Source organism: Osmerus mordax, chromosome 16 (assembly GCF_038355195.1).
Source record: "Osmerus mordax isolate fOsmMor3 chromosome 16, fOsmMor3.pri, whole genome shotgun sequence".
NCBI lineage: Eukaryota > Metazoa > Chordata > Actinopteri > Osmeriformes > Osmeridae > Osmerus > Osmerus mordax.
This window is the reverse complement of record NC_090065.1, coordinates 11,996,084-12,014,957: the sequence shown is the minus strand read 5'-3', so window position 1 is coordinate 12,014,957 and position 18,874 is coordinate 11,996,084. Positions and strand designations below refer to the sequence as shown.

Here is an 18,874-nt window from a genome sequence, read left to right as displayed (position 1 = left end):
TTTTACTGGACACCTTTTTACACTGCCTACATTATTATATGCATTGTACACTGTGTATAGATAATATTGACTATTAGTCTGTAGAAAACATTAATCAAACTGGATATCAAAAAACTGTATGACCCCTAGACCTCACAATACACCAAGCTTTACACTTACACCACATTTGAAATATTCTTAGTGTTTTGTCAATTATAACAATTATTTTCTTAATTGTGTGTCATCCAGGCGGTGTTCAATTGTGAGCTTTGAAACAAGATTAACACTCACAATTACCATTCTCCATAAATGAAGCCCAATGCAATACCCCAAAACACAGATGAAATATCCCTTGGTTTTGTGCTGGTGTGAGATGATGAAATCTGCATGGTGTCCTCTCAAAATAGTGGAGGCCTCCATACTCCTGCGCATAGCTTTGTGACGCCACCGTCACCTCAGCATAGACAGAAAGAAAATGAGAAATAACACGTCGAAAAATAGGTCTGTATACAGGCTGGGTCTCTCTTTTTCCAGAGCATCAGTGTCTTAATGGGGATAGACAAACTCAGTGTGACTCAGTGGAATGCTACAGGGAATGGGTGCATTCATTCGGTAAGACAGAGACAAATGTGATGTCATTGTCTAAAGGATAGATAGAGGTAACAGAAAGAGGGGGAAGCTGAGAGAGACTGAGAGTGAGAGAAAGAAAGACAACACAGATGTTGCAAAGGTCCTTGTTCATATGTTCATATCACATATCAACAAAATGTTATTCACACAAGTGAATGTGAATCGAAAGTATATCCTGAACAACTAATAAAGTAAAAGACCTCCATGGACATGCCACCCACATCAACTAACAATTTTTTCTTGCAGTTAGGCTACTGATGTGGAAGATGTTTTCGTGGAGAAAGCTTAAGGGGTTTGGACTTTGGCAATTAGTTGCACACACCTATGAGGACTATAGGATTCACTTGTTTTGGTCCGTCTTTTGGACTGTGTAAAACGCTGTAAAAAATAAATAAATTCCATCAGTAAAGGTGTAGCTAACACGTTTAGCATTCACAGAGTAACTGCTGGATCAATATGGCTGCAGAGGCGAGATGATGCCCCAGCCTCTCCCAAATAATTCGTTTTGATTCATTTGATTCCATTAATTTAAAATAATATTCAGAGAACCGTGGCGGCTTAATTATTTCATTGCCTGTCACAGTATTTTATCCCTGAAACAAAGAAGCCACACATCATTAGCGAGGGACACTTTGAGGAAATGGAGACAGAGGACTGTCTGTGCTGGGGGGCGGGTGTTGTGCTTTCTGAACGACTTCAAAGGCTAAAATGTAATTTGGCCAAGGGTTCATCTCTGTCAATTAAAATGTCGGCAGGGCCAAAAGTCAGTTTGCCCACCCTCTGTTAAATGTGCCCATCACATTGCCTTGTCAAAAACTATTGTGAATTCACAGACCATTTGCGTCGATGAAGAATTTGTGTTGAAACAGAAGTGCTGATTGAGGTTACACTGACTAGATAAATGTTACAGCATCTAATACTGTGTTTATAATGCTGGTTATATATTGTTCGCATAATGTCAGTGAGGCCTGTGACAAAAGAAAGGGACAGAGTTGAAACTGGAAAGTGCTGACGGCACAGACCAGTGGGGGGGGGGGGGGGGGGGGGGATGCTTCCTGTTTCAGAAACTTGTGCAAAGATATCTACAGTACATGTTGTCACATTACCTGTCTCAATGTGTACCCACAAATACTGAAGTTACTCTCTTAATAGTTTGACCTCAGCGCCGTCTGAGCAGACTTGTAGTCTCCTCTACCAGGACCCCACCAGAGTTTTTTAATCAAGCCAACACTGGGATTCTGACTGGTGCTTTAGGTGAGGATCTCATCTGCACCAGACCCTTTGTGTATGTGTTACTGTGTCAAAGAACAACATGGCTAAATAAAACCCCTTTCATCATTGGCTGTCATCCAGGACTGCCGTACAGTATGTGATTATGAGTATGAGATTGGAGTGTGGGTGTCAGACTCTGTCCTGTCAGGGGCCCCTTGTCAGAAACACAACACAGCCTTTTATCTTTACACAAAAGAGGCATGACATCACAACTATGGTTAGACCTCCTGCTGGCATGGCCCTTCACGTTCCTTCTCATCACTGGGCATGTTTCGTCATCCATCTCCCCAAGTAAACACACTGCGTTTCATCCTGTGAAGCCGTGCCTCACACCAGCCTGGAAATCTCAACAACGACTTTGATGAAACATTGCCACCGTGGCAGAAAATCTGTAACTGAATAAAAATTCTAATCTGTAGGTTACATTTGTTATCATAAACTCTCCACAGCATCTTCACACAATATGAATAATGGAGTAGTCAAGGAACAGTCTTGATGTTGCCTGAGAAACTGCTACATAACACTAGGTTCTTGAGAGGTGGAAAACATCTCACTTAGCATGTAATCATTTCATTTCCCCAAGATAAACCAAATATATTGTAACTGTTATGAAGTGAAGCTGGCTCAGCTAAACACTTGCTCATGTCTGGGATCTCCCTCAGCAGGCTTTACCAGAAATCTGAGGGCTTCCTGGAAGTAAATGCTCAACCCTCAGATGTCTGACTTCTGTCTGATGACACCTGCGTTTTCGACAACAGCTGAGCTAACCTTCGTAATTTCATTTTTGCATCCTTGCTGAGAATGACTTCTAAACAAGGAGTAGGTCAACTAAAGATTGACGACATTTGTCAAAGAGTGTGCGTTTCAAAGTAGGTTCGTCTGCAAAAAAAGCTGTGTTCAACTACAAGCCAGAGGTGTGAATGTGAGCAAAGACATTGTGCATAGAAAGAAAACGTTTTTCATGTGGTGATGTGACAATAAGCTATGAAAAAGGAAATGACGTTTGACAGAACCCATCAGGTCGAGTCTTTTTCGAAATCAAGTCATTTACCATAAGCGGTATGTTTCCCCTTGTGGGTGTTACATTAGACATACAGTACAGTGTGAACACAAAGGCTCCATACTGCCTCCCAATGTTGTGAGGTGTAATCAACTCATTTCATCCTCCAATCAAAAATATACGTACATCTAGACAATGAAGGCAGTTCAAGACATGCAGCTTGAATGACCAAAGAATTACAGTCAAGGTGGCCAAATCAAGATTTTCCTTCTCGTCATCCACACTCTACAGTATATCTAATTAATCAACATTTGATATAAATTGGCAGAAATCGAACAGGATACTGCATAGTCTAATGCATTGGCGGTGCTGATAACAGCCATTCTGAAAGAGATGGGATACTGTTACAGAACATTGTGCCAGTGCACTGTACTGTAGAAGTCTAGGAAGAGGAGGCTCACTAAGGCCTCCTGTCCATAAAAAAATCTGATGACACTATTACCTGGCAAACCTTTATCTATCACATTTAAGTCTTGTAGAGTTACAGACTGATCCATTCCCAATCTTTGTGCCTTTTCTCCTCTGTCTTTAATCACAGACATAAAAGGGTTTCATTTGGTTTCTTCTTAGCTGTGGGACGCAAGCTATGATAAATCAGCTGAGAGAGACGTAAGTTGAGGTGACTGTGCCAAAAGGAACCCGGAGAGCAGGGTGTTTGGTAGCATTGTACTGTCTCTTTGTGCAGACACTCTGAGTGATGCAACAGTAAAGAGGCTCGGACAGAGTTCTTTATCATAGGTCTATGAAAGTTCCAGACTCTCTCCAGTAATCAGGTCCACTTGCCAATAGTGATGGATTCCACTCCCCCCCAACTGTCCTGCAATGGACAACACACACATACTAATCAGGATTTACATGCCAAGTCCTCTTGATCAATAAACATTTACTCCCGAGCAGAAATGTACCTCCCTAACTGAATAAAACGGTCCAGCAAAATTCTACTACTGAACTGGTGCAAGAAATATAAATGTGTTCAAAAATAACAATTATGTATTCACAATCAGACCAATTGGTCTGGAATTGTCAAATCATCATGACAGAATCTCTGAAAAAGAGACAAGAAGGGACTTATGAAGCAATACATACTGATTCACACGTATGAAGCCATGCCCATCCTCCCGCTTACTGTCTTAGTAAGAGAGAAGATAACAGACACACACATAATAACCGAAAGCTGTATAAAATGGTGGTCTGAACTAACTATTTGCTGACGAAATAGCTGTTCTGAAATGACTGACATTGACCATTGTGTAAAATGTTCCTGTGGTGTAATTCGAGAAATATTTATTTCTCCCATGAATCAAGTTGCGAACAAACGTTTGACTTTGTTCGGAATTGACAAGGAGACAACATGACGACAACATCATTTCACTCAAGTGTCAGCACAAAGCACTTAGCCAAGGACCACTTCAAGAAACTCCCTGAGAGACAGAATCTGTCCTATAAAGCTGGCGGGGTCGTCTCTGAGAAGTGTATCAAATCGTTATAGTGACAGTGTGGGGTCTCGCTCCAGCTGCATCTGGAAAGGACCGGCGGAGGTGACGGCACCATTACAGTGAATCCGTCAGATGATGTACAGACCGGTTTCATCTGAATGATTCCTGTCTGAGTCCATCACCTCTCAGCATCTGACTGGAGGAGTTTACGCCGAAGTAAAGGAGTAACACGTTGCTGTGTTTTCTCTGTAAACACAAATACGTGTTATTTATCTTTTAATGGTTATTATATGCTTTGAATTATTTGATCATCAATGAAAAGCTCCTATCAAGTATATTGATTGATAATTAATGATCAGTACACAATCTTCCCTTCATCAGTTTTTCATTACCTTTTTGTGTTGATTATGTTAATTCTCTTTAACAATTATTAGTCCTTCAATCAGAAAAAAATTACTGGGGATTTCATATCTTGGTTTTCTTAATGTAATTGTTTCCCAAGTGAGGTGTATTAAGGAATATAAAGCGTGCAGCATTACTGTGTCCATGGAGGAAGCTGAAGAACAATAAGGCCTGTACGAGTGGGAGCATATGCTAATGTTGCTAATGGAAATGTGAAATTAACAATAGATGTTCCCAAGATACAAAGGTGGGAGGTACTGTAGGATTAGACTTATAATTGAACAGTGTAATTTCCAGCTGTGCAGGAGTCTCCCTATAGAAATATTAGGTTGATTCTCAAATAAAACTGACCTTAGTTCAAGATGAAGATTTCAAATTGAACGTTGACACAATCTCATCACATATCCACTTGCATCTTACCCAGATCTACCTGTCATTCATTTCCATCTCAGTCTCTTTTCTCTATTCTGCTCTTTCCGTTGAAATTTCAGTGAGGGAGAGAAGTTTTATTTCCATCCTGCTCTCGTCTTTTTTTCAGTCTTCCTCTCGCTCTCAAACCACCAGGTTATCAGTCGAGAGATTATTTTTCGCAGTGTGTGTGAGCGGCAAAGCCTAATTAGAGTGAACTGTTTGCTGGATGGCCTTTGTAACACATTCCAGTGATTATCTGTGTATTATAAGTAGACTGTTATCTTTGAAATCCGCCTGCCCAGAAGCAGACACATAATAGAAACACAATTAATATGCAGAGAAACCAGGTCACAGCAGAGAACCATCCATTGGTCAGATTGTGTGATTGTAGGCCAGAATGCCATTCTGATATTTCTACCGTTGCTACTGTAATTAGTACAACACTTGTTCAAACCCATGACAAATGGGTGCCCACACGTACAGGATGTTGTTGTGTCTTGCTTAATTAAAAACAAGAAAAGAGGAACACGTTATGTCACATTAAGTTGGAAGGAGAGAGCCCGGCATTTGGTTTTGTCTGTCTGTGTGCTGCTGTCATAAAATGATTCCAAATTTCAATCAATAATGTTGTGAGTTGTGGTACTACTTCCAGAAACGTACAAGAGGATTAACAAGGTTTGTTTTTCTAATTTTCTGTCAGAGCTTATCTTCCAATGTATTTCATTGCTTCCCCTTTCACACCAAATGCTTTTAATATGAACTGGTCTAGCATGGCATACATTATTATTTGCTTTAATTGATTAAACCAATGCTCTAGTTATGTCCATTATTCATCTGGGTCTCATTAAAGCACATTCACTGATTAAAGAAGCAACTTAATTTACCTTGTCTAGCTTCATCATTAGAAAGACCAACACATCAAGGAATTCACGGAGAGCGTAACAAGCTTAATGACTCCAAAGAAAACACCTAAACATCATTTGCATTCATCTCTTCATTTTCCCGGTTTCTTGTACTTATTAATAAACATTGATTGTTGTGCTGGCTGACATGTAAGCATTGGGGTTTTAGATTTAAGTAAATTTGTGCAGTGCCCGTGGATATTCCAGACATAGTAGTACTGTGGCTGGTTCTCGAGATAATTGAGATACACACATAGACAGACACAGATTCCTGTGGTTAGGTATACAGTACATGCAAAGGTAAATCATTGAAGGCCAACTGAAAGTATATAAAAAAATGAAGACTATATTCTAGTTTGTTATGGAATCCTTGTTAGTAAGCAAATGGGCTTCAGGAAGAGAGAAACATACTTGATGTCAGTTGTGCTTGGTTCTTCTGAGGAGAGAGGACACTTTCAGTCTACTGACAAGTAAATGAGCCCTACAGTGTGTCATCATGTCATAATCTCAGAAGTGATTAATTCAATGTGTACACAATCTCTGTTAGGCTGCTACAGACCGGGCGCTAATAGCATTGCTGCATCATCTTTAAGAAACACATCTCAATGCAAGAATCAACTGATCAATTGACCGAGACATCCTTTCCGTTCAGGCAATGTATTTTAACATAACTACCGGCTCTACTGTATACTGTATCGGTATGTTTGCTACGAAATACAACTTACCTCCTTATGTAAATTTATATTTAAGGTTTAGTTTAGGCAATACATAGTAGTTAGGACACTGATCAGTTAGGATAAGTGGAACAACAACACTCTGTGGAAGTCCTTGGGCCCTATCTTGCACCCAGCGCAATTGACTTTGTCAACGACGCAAGTATCATTCCTATTTTGCACTCAACGCAAAGCGTACTTTTCCCTCCACAGACGCACGTTGGTAAATTAGGGAATGACCTTGCGCGGTTCAGCGAAAAAAGGAGACGTGTTCCGGTGCAAACGTTCCCTGGTGCTATTTTGCAGTTTCAGAAAAACAATTCCGCCACAGACCAGGAAAAATTTTGTCTAAAGTCAATGGCGCGTTATTCAGATGCTATTTTAAGGGCACAGGCTTGGCCCGTGCGCATTTCTTTCATGTCAATGATAAAAAAGATTTTCATGAGAAATCTTTATGTATGTGAACTTGATTTGTAATAATTGTGGCAATTTCCTCCCACGCCTGTTTAACCTAAGCTAATTTGGGCGGGTTTCTTCTCCCATCCCAGAATCTCAGAATCAGAATCAGAATTCGGTTTATTCGCCATGTACACAAACACGGAATTTACTGTGGCAGGAAGGTGCAAACAATAAACATATTTACATTTACATTAAGTCATTTAGCAGACGATCTTATCCAGAGCGACTTACAGTAAGTACAGGGACATTCCCCCCGAGGCAAGTAGGGTGAAGTGCCTTGCCCAAGGACACAACGTCATTTGCAGAGCCGGGAATCGAACCGGTAACCTTCAGATTACTAGCCCGACTCCCTAACCGCTCAGCCACCTGACTCCATACATATACGGTCTTAAGTTAAGTAAAAAAGTACAATGGTTAAAATAATTCTAAGAACTAAGCAATTAGAAAATATAACAATTAAAAAAATAAAATATATATAAAAATAAGACTAAGAATTTGAATGAACAGCATGAGTGGGCAACTTAGTGCAATGAGAAAACTGCTCTGCCTTTCCCATACAATGTCACTTCTCTATCTGTTACGGCCCTGACTAGAACGTTGGTCTCCTCTGCTGTGAACTGCTCCTGGCATGCCTGGCTAATCCGCGGTTATAATAGCAATCCGCCATGGAACAAGAACGCCTGCTCTTAAAGGGAATGTGAGATGACACTCTGATTGGTTTATTGCATGTTACGCCCAAACCACACCCATTAGTAATGTAGCTACTTCAGACCAACCCATTTTAGATTTGCGCCAGGCGCAAAGTCATTTATCCCTCTGGTATAATAGCAACAGCGCCGGAGTCCCGCCCACAAAGTTACTTGCGCTTTGCGTTTTGATACTTGCGTTTCAGATCGTTAAAATAGGGCCCCTTGTCTTGAACCGGAGTTCCATGGATTACATGCACACTATAGCTTTAAGCCCTATTACATGCACACTATACCTTTAAGCCACTCTGTGCATCTCACAAGCCAACTGTTTTGCTTCACAAATCCTCCTGTGATCAGACAGAATTTCAGTTTGTTGCATAGATACCTGTATTGCCATTGTGCATGCAACGACAATTGTCAAACATCAGTGCAGGAAATGGATAACACCAAAAAACATCACTGCTTCACACTGCATCGTTACAGAAAGGATACTTAATTACGTAATGTTGACACAGATCAAGTTGCTTTTTAAAACATGCATGTCCATAATTCAGTCCCAAACTGTTATTTAATGATATTAATCAATAATACTAGTGAATCCAATGCTTTGCGTATGTGCCAAGTGATTACATGAATTAATTAATAAATTACCAGGAATCAACACATGGTGAATAATTTTGTCAAACCCTTTATGCAAAACATTAAACTTAAAAACATCTTTGCAAGTCATCCTCCATACCTTGAAACTCTGCACTTTGGAGCTGTATCAACACGGCATCTTCGCCTGGTGCTTGGGGTGGTGTTTTGCCCTAATTAACCCACTTAGATTGAATCGCAGGCCAAGATTAAACGATACCTTTCTTTCTCTGCCAACTGTCAGCCTAATTTGTCTTCAGGACATAGTTGGGTTTCTGTTTTAATTCAAGGGTAAAAAATACAACACTCTGGGTGGTTTTCCAACAATACCACTCAGAAAATAATGAAAAGAAAACTGGAAGAAAAACACAGAAACCATAGGCTTATATCAGGAACATTACTGTGGTGCAACTCTCCTGAAATATTATTTTAACTCTTGCCCAAGATTTGAGAATGCCGTATCTCAAGACAGAAACATTAAAGGATGTATCCTTCTGTTTTAGTAATTAGGAAGGGTTTTGCATGAGAAATCACTCTTCCTGCTAACGTCCTTGTCTTCCATAAGGATAAATACAAGTTTAATATGTAAGAAGGTGAATGTACCTGTATAGAGCATCATTGAAGTCAAAGAGACATTTTTGGTATTCAGGTGAGCCATGGAGGAGTCTGTCAACACAACATTGGGTTAATGACCTTGGCTTAAACTCACCAAGTGATTGCAATGATACCACTTCTGACACCCTTTCATTACTGAATGCAATTAGTGGATTGTAAAAGCTTTAACTTCATTATTCAGCCTTGAGCATTCTTCTAGTTCAATTTAAACTTTAGTTGCACAAAAAGGTTCTGGGAAATAGTTTTTGGCCTATTCCATTTATTAATATTGTGCTGTTTATTTCAAGGATTCCTAACAATGTTAAAGTAAATTCACAGGGATGGAAGTGATTATTATAAGGATGGTAGTGACAATAATAATAAGGATAGTGTTGATAAAATGTTGAAAGAAGAGTTGATCTGTAAAAGCTTGATGAATAAGATATGTGTAGCCAGTAGCCAGTAACCAGATGGGTTAAACTTCTGTACCAATATATGAATAAATATACTGCATGTGTTTTATATCTGAAATAATCTAGAACACAGATGATTTTTATTTTATTCTATACTCTACATTGGAATGTTTTGGTTAAAATATGTATACATCAACTCATTAATAATCATTGGAATCCATCCAACTTAATTATCATTGTAATTATTTACCAATTTAGTAGGGTTTAGTAGGGTTCCCAGCTGTAAAGGGGTGGATATGATATCTCAGTTTGTCATCCTAATGACATCCTTTTAAATGGGAGTGAGTGACTCTCAGTGTTCTGACATTTGAAGAGCTACAACATATAGAACATAAAATGTAAATGAAAAGGGCAAGAAATGTCATTTTAAAGCATATTTCTAGTTATCTGTCATTTTCTTCAATTTAATTCACCGTGGAGTACAAGTCTTGCACCTAAAATTAGAAAATAAATCACAACAAAATCAAAGGAGGATCCATCTCAAGTCTGGCAGCATACACTGTCACGAAGAACACCAGATGTCCACAAAAACCTTCTCTTTCATTGCTCAGCCTTTTATCTCTGCTCATTAAAGACACATTTTCAAGGTGGCAGCGAATCCTGAATTCCATAGTCTGGACTGGAATACACTATTCTTTATCTCATCTCTCTGTCAGACATTGTGCATTGTGTCTGAACAAATACATTTCATGACATTGGTAAAACATATTAAACCAACAGGCCAGACAGGTTAAATATCTGCATCACAACAGCGTTAGAGTCATTGGCAATAGCATCGTGGACATTCATGTATTGGTGCCTGTAAAGTGATAAGTATCGAGCAGCCAGTGAGACTAATGTGTTAGAGGGGAGAGGAAGAGAATGCTCTCTGGATCAGAGCCACTGCACCCCTGATGGAATATAAATGCACCTCTTATCAATGGGTCTGTGGCCCTCGCTGATCCACACTGATCTGAAATGACTTTGGAGTTCCAGAACATTATCCTCTCTCCTCCTTGGCCATCAGTGGCATCGGGGAAAACACACAGGCATTAATTATAAATCCATTAGAATGGACGAGTCGTCAGGAGCACATGGCCATTATCAGATGACGTGCCATTATTTTCCCCTCCTCAATGCTGCGCGGCTTCACAGCAGTTCTTCGCAGCTTCATGGGGTAAAACATGCCATCTGTTTGGGGGCTGCTTGGGGCTGCATGTAGCATGTCGAGTAGGTGAGTGGTCCCTGGGGTTGAGGTGTCCTAGCGAGTGACAATGGGGCACACTCCTTTTTTTTCCCCCCCGTTTTGTTATATCAAAGTATAGGCCAGCTGAATGTAAAAATACTGTATGAATTGGTGTAGCCTCAGGATGTCTTTTAACATGCATTTCAAATGGAGAAAAAGTATGGCACACAGAGTGGCCCCTTCCGTACAAGCAAAGCTCTTCACAAACCACCCACAGAAACTCTATGCTGACCATTGTGAGACCTTCACCCTTTGCTGACTAACCGCTGTGCCTTCATAATGCAGCTGTTTCCCTGTCCCCTGTCCTAGCGCCCCACGACACCGGTGGTGTCGTGGGGCGCTAGTGAAGCTCTGTAAATACTGGCTGAATAGGAGATGTTTGGAGTGCTGAGGAGAGGCACAGCAGGACCTTAGAGAAGGGTTCTGTCTTCTTGACAGGACTCAATTAGCCAAATAACATCTTAAATAACAGGAATTATAGGATATAAAAGGGTCACCGCAAGCTCTGTAATTCTGAGTCTAGATAATGAGACAATGTTGCTTTAATTCATCCCTCACTCAGTCCTCTATTTTTACTATTTACAACGACAAAAAAATCTGTGGCATTTACTGAAACAGAAACAACTAGAACAGCTTCCAAGCAGTGGCGGTTTTAGACTTATTTTACTGGGGGGGCCAAGGGGGCCCAGTGTTTAATCAGAGGGGCACATAAAAAAACTGAAACAAATGATATTAAATACTTTAATTTAGCTTTACATTAAAATCATACAAACGGCTCTGGCTCTCCCTCTTCCTGCTCCTCAGCTCTCTTAATACTTTGATATGTTTCTCTAACCTTTTTATTTACTGGGGCAAAAAATGCAATGTCCCTTCCTCATTTTACTAGAAGAAGAAAAATGTGTAAAAGAGATGCTTATTAAGAATCTTGGAGGCTTAACCCCCTGTCTTAAACCAGAGGTGACGAGTCTCGGCGTAATCCTGGACTCAGATTTGAATTTCAACTCTCACATTAATAAAGTGACCAAAACAGCTTTCTTTCACCTGAGGAATATAGCAAAGGTACGACCATTCATAAACCAAAATGATGCAGAGAAGTTAATTCATGCTTTTATATCCAGCCGGCTGGACTACTGTAACGCACTTTTCACTGGTCTTCCCAAGAAAACCACTGAAAGACTACAGCTCATTCAAAATTCTGCAGCTAGATTATTAACCAAAACTAAAAGGAGAGAACACATTAGTCCTGTCCTAGCTACTTTACACTGGCTCCCTGTTACCTTCAGAATTGACTTTAAGGTCCTTTTCCTCACATACAAAGCTCTACACGGACAAGGACCTAGCTACATTGCTAACTCCTTTATAAACTACACACCAGCTAGAACACTGCGATCATCAAATGCAGGCCTATTAGAGGTCACCAGAAGCAGTCATAAGAAGATTGGTGATTCGGCCTTTGTCAATTATGCCCCAAAACTATGGAACAAATTACCCATAAATATTAGGGAAGCTAACACTCTAGACATTTTTAAAAGACAGCTTAAAACCTACCTTTTTACCGAAGCATTTAAGTAATTTTATCTCAAAAGGGTTTTCCTACTTTTTAAAGTTGTTTTCTCTCTTGAACAGAGATCTTATTGGGATTTTTATTATTGTTTGAATTATTTATCACTTGTATTATTGTTTTTATTGATTTTATGTAAAGCACCTTGAGCTACAATTCTTGTATGAAATGTGCTATATAAATAAAGTCTTACTTACTTACTTACTAAATTCTTTTTTTTTCTTTTTTTTTTCTTCAGTCAGCTCAGGGGGGCCACAGGGGGGGCCATGGACATTTCTACAGAGGCACTGGCCCCTGTAGGCCCCCGTTTAGAACCGCCCCTGCATCCAAGGGCTACAATATGTACCACTGTGCATTGTGGTGCCGAAGGAATCTAGTTGTGAGCAGACTTTTGGATTTGCGTGGTGTCGTGTTCGAAGTTGAAACATTGAAGTGCCACTGCCGTATTTTGCTATATTTTGTCTGGGTACATTTTCTTTTGGTTAGAGTTTCTGGCTTGTATCTCTACCAGGCACTTAGGATAGAGAGCATACTAAGGTGTACTGTGAAAAGGAAAGAACACTGTAAGAAAAGCAATAGAGCATTTATACTTTTTCTTATATACTTCCTAGCTATAAATATACAAATCCATAAATTATTTGTTTTCCTGTGTGTCTTTTCCCGGGTTACAACAGTTGGTTTAACCTGAACCCATTTACAACACATCTTGGCCCTATGTCACAACCTAGGCAGAGCCCACTCATTGTTCTCAACACAACTCCAGTGTTTACGCCACAAATTCCAATGAGGATCATTACAAAACAACCTGAAGAAACCTCACATCCCATTGAACATTACGCTTACAAATGTGCTTTGTGTACATTGTTTGTTATGGGTTACCAACATAAAACATACTAGCACAAGTCTCTTTGAAAAGAACTAAAATGTAAGTGAGGCACTTTCACTTCAAAAATGTAAATTATCTTTAAATGTCTAATTACGCAAAATTGGAAGAAATTGGTAGTAATTCACAGTGGCTAATGTAGATGGAAAATATGCTGGTGCAATTGCAGCAAAATGGCAATATGATCCTTTTGTGTTCACAGTTCTGGAGTAACTGCAAGCCAGTAGGGAGCTGCTTTAGCTGGCAGAATCATCCCCTATGGTACCATCAGTCGGGAAAGTGGATAAGCAGTGTTCAACGCCTCCTAAGTGAGAGGTGTTCTCATACAAAAACACCTGCTTCAGTTGATTGGATAGGGTTGTAGCAACCCCGCCGTGCCGAGGACTGTCATGTCTTGTGGAGGAAGACGTGGTCATGTGACCGCACCACAATCTGGAGGCACATCCCCATGAAGTGTTGGACTGGCTCTGAGGAGCAGAGAGAGAACGCCATGGCTAAATAGACATGTTGTCATATCTACCAAGGGGGCGGACATAACGTTAGCACAGCTGCTGAGCGTTTATGTAGGAGAAGAACCCTCAGCCTCGGCTGCCAATCATGTGGTCCCCATGCCCCTGTTTTCACCTTTACTGCCATATGCTCCACACTGTGCAGAATGCAGAACACAGGAGAGCAAGTTGAAAACACGGACATATTCCTGTTCTGCTGCCTCTGTGTCAAATATATGCAGTTTTCTTCTTTTTTTTCATTTAGCTTGCAACCGTTTGTTGTAGAAGGTAAAGATACAGTTCTAACTGCTTGCTGTTCATGCTGGTGAATGGAATGAGAGAAACCATAGTTCCATGATTTGAGGTTCAATTCCACATCTTACAGGAGTCTCTTCAATATCTTCGAACGAGTAATTACTGAATCTGTTTTTAACACTCAGTACATCTCACTGTGGTTTTCCTGTGCTTCACGATGCAGCACTGTGGGATTGTCCCAACCCCAGGTAGAGCATGAGTGGATGATGGCATGACACCGCTTCAGGGCAGGAATGGACTGAGTGGAGTCCACTGTCTTGTAGAACAAGGTTAGTAATAATGAGGACCAGAGAGAGAGAGAGAAAGAGAGAGACAGAGAGACACACAGAGAGGGAGAGAGTTAGAGAGAGATAACTTGAAGAGCAGTCTGAGTCAATGTCGTGGTTTTAGCTGTGGAAACTGGGAGTAGTTCTTCCTTCAAGCATGGGCCTGACCTTATGTATGAACACCCTGACCCTACCATCAACATTTTTTCTGTATAAATGTTTACTAATAGGTTGCCAGTTCGATTCCCAGTCATGCCAACTGACATTGTGTCCTTGGGCAAGGCACTTCACCCTACTTGCCTCGGGGGAATGTCCCTGTACTTACTGTAAGTCGCTCTGGATAAGAGCGTCTGCTAAATGACTAAATGTAATATGTCTAGACCAGAAATACTGTGGCTCAGTTTGAATTCTGTGAATGAATTTTGAATACCCCATAAATTATTATACAGCCACACTTAATTTTAGTTGGCCATGCGTACAGTGCTAATTACTGCAAGTGCTTGCTTTCATTATCTTTCCATCTAATGAAGTCTAAAGGAGTCATCCTTGAAGCAACAAGGTGAAACTTGTCTGTCTATTTCAAGTTCACAAGGCATGAGATGCAGCCTAATACTTTAATATTATTTCATTTCTCTGCCTCCATATTTCCAAACAAAATGTATTTCCCTGGATAAAATGTATGTGTAGTCCAATGAATACGTTACTTTCTCATAAAGCCGCAACCTAAAAATAAAAAATAAATGTTGGGGGGTGTCACAGTATTCAGCACATGCGAGATGCATAAACTCTAAAGCCTTGCCTATGTTCCTTCCCATCCCATTTGATCAGCCCCTTGGCTGGAAGCTTATCTCCCAGCGACGAATCAGCAACATCAGGGAACTCTCCACCTTCTTCAAAATCAAAACATATAACACCGGACACTGGAGGTCACAGTGAGGAGCAGTAGAGATGAGAGGGAGGCTCATACTTGATCATACAGTATAGAAATGTTGATGAGAACATGGTTTTGCTTCAACCATTCACACGAGCACCTATTCAAAACACGTGTTACAAAAGACACATGCTCTGTTGTTAGGCAGTTTCTAAGCAGCAAGCTTCGTCAATGTAGTTTTAGTGGTATAGACTGACAGAATTAAGTGTTGGCCAACACAAAGTTGGAAAAGGGATTTAACAAAAACATTCTACCATATTACAATGAACATATAACCTCACCAGATTTGACAGCTTAGGTCAGTAGGCCAGGTGCATATTCTATATCTAATTTAAAGCAACTGAAGGCACAACTGAAAGCAAAAATGTTAAATGGTTGAAGAAGGGAGCAGAAAGAGCACCTTCCATTTTTCAGGGAATGGAAAATGCACAACAAAAGCAAAGTACACAAAGCATAAAAAAAACAACAATGTAAAACAGGAAAATAAAAGAGTAAGATAATAGTGTTCCATCACAAAATAATGATTTTGTCCAAAGAGAGTGCATTCTGAGATAGAGAGAGAGAGGGAGAAAGAAAGAGTGTCAGAACAAAAAGAAAAAAAAGAGCTATAAGAAGTGTGTTTCTGTGTGGGCATCTGGTTGTGTTGGGACTAAGACAAACAACACAGGCAGAGCTAACCCTGGGAGACTTGTGGATGTGTCAGGTGAAAGGACAGCCCAGAGAAACACACCCCAAGACACATTCGTCAAAAGACAGACTCACTCACACATCTCTGTGATTGACAGACAGACCTTTAGTCCTGCAAGACAAAAACAAATGAGTTTGAATATCTAGTAGGAAATAAACTAATACGAATATTCCATCAGGACTAAACAATACATTCAAGACACAGTAAGTTCATTATGGTATGCAGGAGTAATGTTTGCACATCCTGTAGGATTCCTCATAGGATTGCTATGCTGTACATTTCTAACACTGTACTGTTTCTTGCAGTCATGGATCGTTCCTGCAAGAATGTTGAGGGACTTTTAAAAAAAGAAATACATTTCTAGCCCCTTTTCAGTGAAAGAGAACTATGTAGGCCGAACAAATCCTGAAATAAATCACACACACACATACCCACACACCTGCGCACACCCACTCACACATGCACACACACATACCCACACACCTGCGCACACCCACTCACACATGCACACACACATACCCACACACCTGCGCACACCCACTCACACACTCACACACCCATAAACTGCTGATGTGCCTTCTAAACATTGACCATGGATTCCGTCCACACAATTCAGGCTCTTACTGTAAAGACTTCATGGTAAAAGGGATTTTGAAGTGCCAAATTATTTTGTCTGTAGAGCTTCATGGCAAGATCGATATCCAGTACATTATTTCAATTCTTACATTCCATCTGACAATACAGGAAACATATAAAACATCTTAAAGTGAGTTCCTTGCTGAAACACTGTCTAAAGCTAAGCTGCTGTATGTCTGTTCAACATTGGCTTGCAGACGCTGGTATGACTGTAACAGAATACTCTCGCATCATTGCTGTGACAGTCAAACACACTTATATACCACCCTAGCACGGTGAATCTGCATTGGCAGAAGTACCAGGCTGGCAGTAGCAGCCAGGGATAGGGTAGATTTCTCTGTGACCCCTCTGTAGACTACCAAGCTGCCTGTTTGATCCTGCTCTGCCAGGAGGTAAGCTCTCACAGTGACAGATGACCGGTTTAAGAGGCTAGGCTTATAAGCCCAGATGTTGGGCATTCGCAGCAACTTCATAGAGGGATAAATCAACATTCCACCGTTGCAGAGAGCAACAACTGTGCCCCACTAAACCACCCAATGGTATGCATCCTTAACTGAACCAAACCCAAAGTGCTTGGACCAGTGTCAGATGTGATGTTGTGGAGCACTAGCAGAGTATTGTTACTGTTGCCCTTCAAGTTTATGCTAGGATTTTTATTGGTGAAGGTCTTTAGGCTGTCATTATGTCATCACTTGTGCAGGTTCAACCATGAGGTGCTGCACAGCCTCTCACGCATCCATCACTCACCTCTGCTTATCAATCACACTGAAGACACTTCTCACATGCTATGTCATTGATGCCCATCTTACTACAAGTGACATTTCTAACCAGCAATTACAAATATTGAATTTGTAAGTGTATTACTGAGAATGTGAATGGACTTCTGTGGAGTTTCTGGAGTTTCTTCTTTTCAAAGCAAAACTAGCGACATTGTGCGATTGACAAATGAAGGGCATATGTGGGCAATGGCCTACTTGAATGTTAGTGTGACTGATAGCTGCATCAATCACTTGAATGTCGTTATTCAAAAGACATGACAGAACTTCTGGAAAGTGGGCCGTGAGGACAACTTTGTGAATGGTACCGGATTTGATGCATGGTATAAATGACTTTGAGTGTGGTCTAAAAGTCTAAATGTGGCAGTTAAAGTAATGTCAGTTAATGTTGCTGCAGATGTTATGGCAGTAGCTAAATGAACATTACTGTAGATGAGATTCTCTTGTCGTGTAACACTTCAGAATTTTATAGTTTACACATATCATCTTACAGAGAATAACCCATAAGAACGAATTTATATGTATGAGCGGATAACCGTTTTATGCCCTTGTGAAATTACAGACCAGATGGTTATAACATCCATGTCTACCAAGCATTTCTTATGTGTGTGGGCAGGGACATGCCATGGATGCACTTTCACAGAAAACACTGTTTAAAACTAGAAATAAATGTTTCATTATTAACTGGAACCACTGAAGGAAACAACAGAAGACCCAAATCACTAGTCCAGGCAGACTATTGTAAAAGTGTTTGTGTTCAATTTCCGATTCTATAGCACCGACACAAAAGACCAGTACCTTGCTTCGTCACCTAAAAAGGGGGAAAATGCTGATATAGACGTCTACCTAAGGGCTGCCTTTAAAACATCTCAGGTAATTAACCAATCCCCCTAGGTGCCTTTGTGTCACCAAATGCTGAGCCCGTCAAGATGCTGAATAGGACAGATAGTGCACAGTGGGACCACTGCCACGGAGTTCACCTGAAAACTGTCCACAGGCTGCTGCTGGCTGGTGATCCATTAGACATGTCCTCGACAAGACACGTATTACTCATCGTCAGACGGGAAGGATTTTAGATATACCGGAACAGGACCTTGAGAGTTGAGAGCGGTTCCTTTATCCGCCGTCATTTAACAATGGACCTCTTCCGATTGCCCTTGATGATGAAGGACATTTCTTTGGGTGGAAACAGTACAGCAGCCTCATTATAAATATATGTGGTTGGATTGAAGTAAAAAGGACGAGCGTTATTTTGAAATTAAAACGATCACACTGTGTTCTTACATGGATGGGTGGATGGTGAAGAAATACATTTTTAGATGTTAGTGACTTTTCGAGTTTGGTTTGAGTTTGAGGACAGACACGTTATCCTACTCTCCCAGTCCGGTCCATTATCAGTGGCAGCTGGCTGGCTACAGACAAACCCCCATTGTACTGAGTCGGTTTATG

The 18,874-nt window shown here is 40.5% G+C and overlaps 1 protein-coding gene across 1 annotated transcript in view; it reads left to right on the top strand.

The window, feature by feature from the left end:
• The window catches only part of zbtb41 (zinc finger and BTB domain containing 41), a 168,664-nt gene that overhangs the window by 55,430 nt on the left and 94,360 nt on the right, over window positions 1-18,874 (top strand). The window lies entirely within an intron of this gene.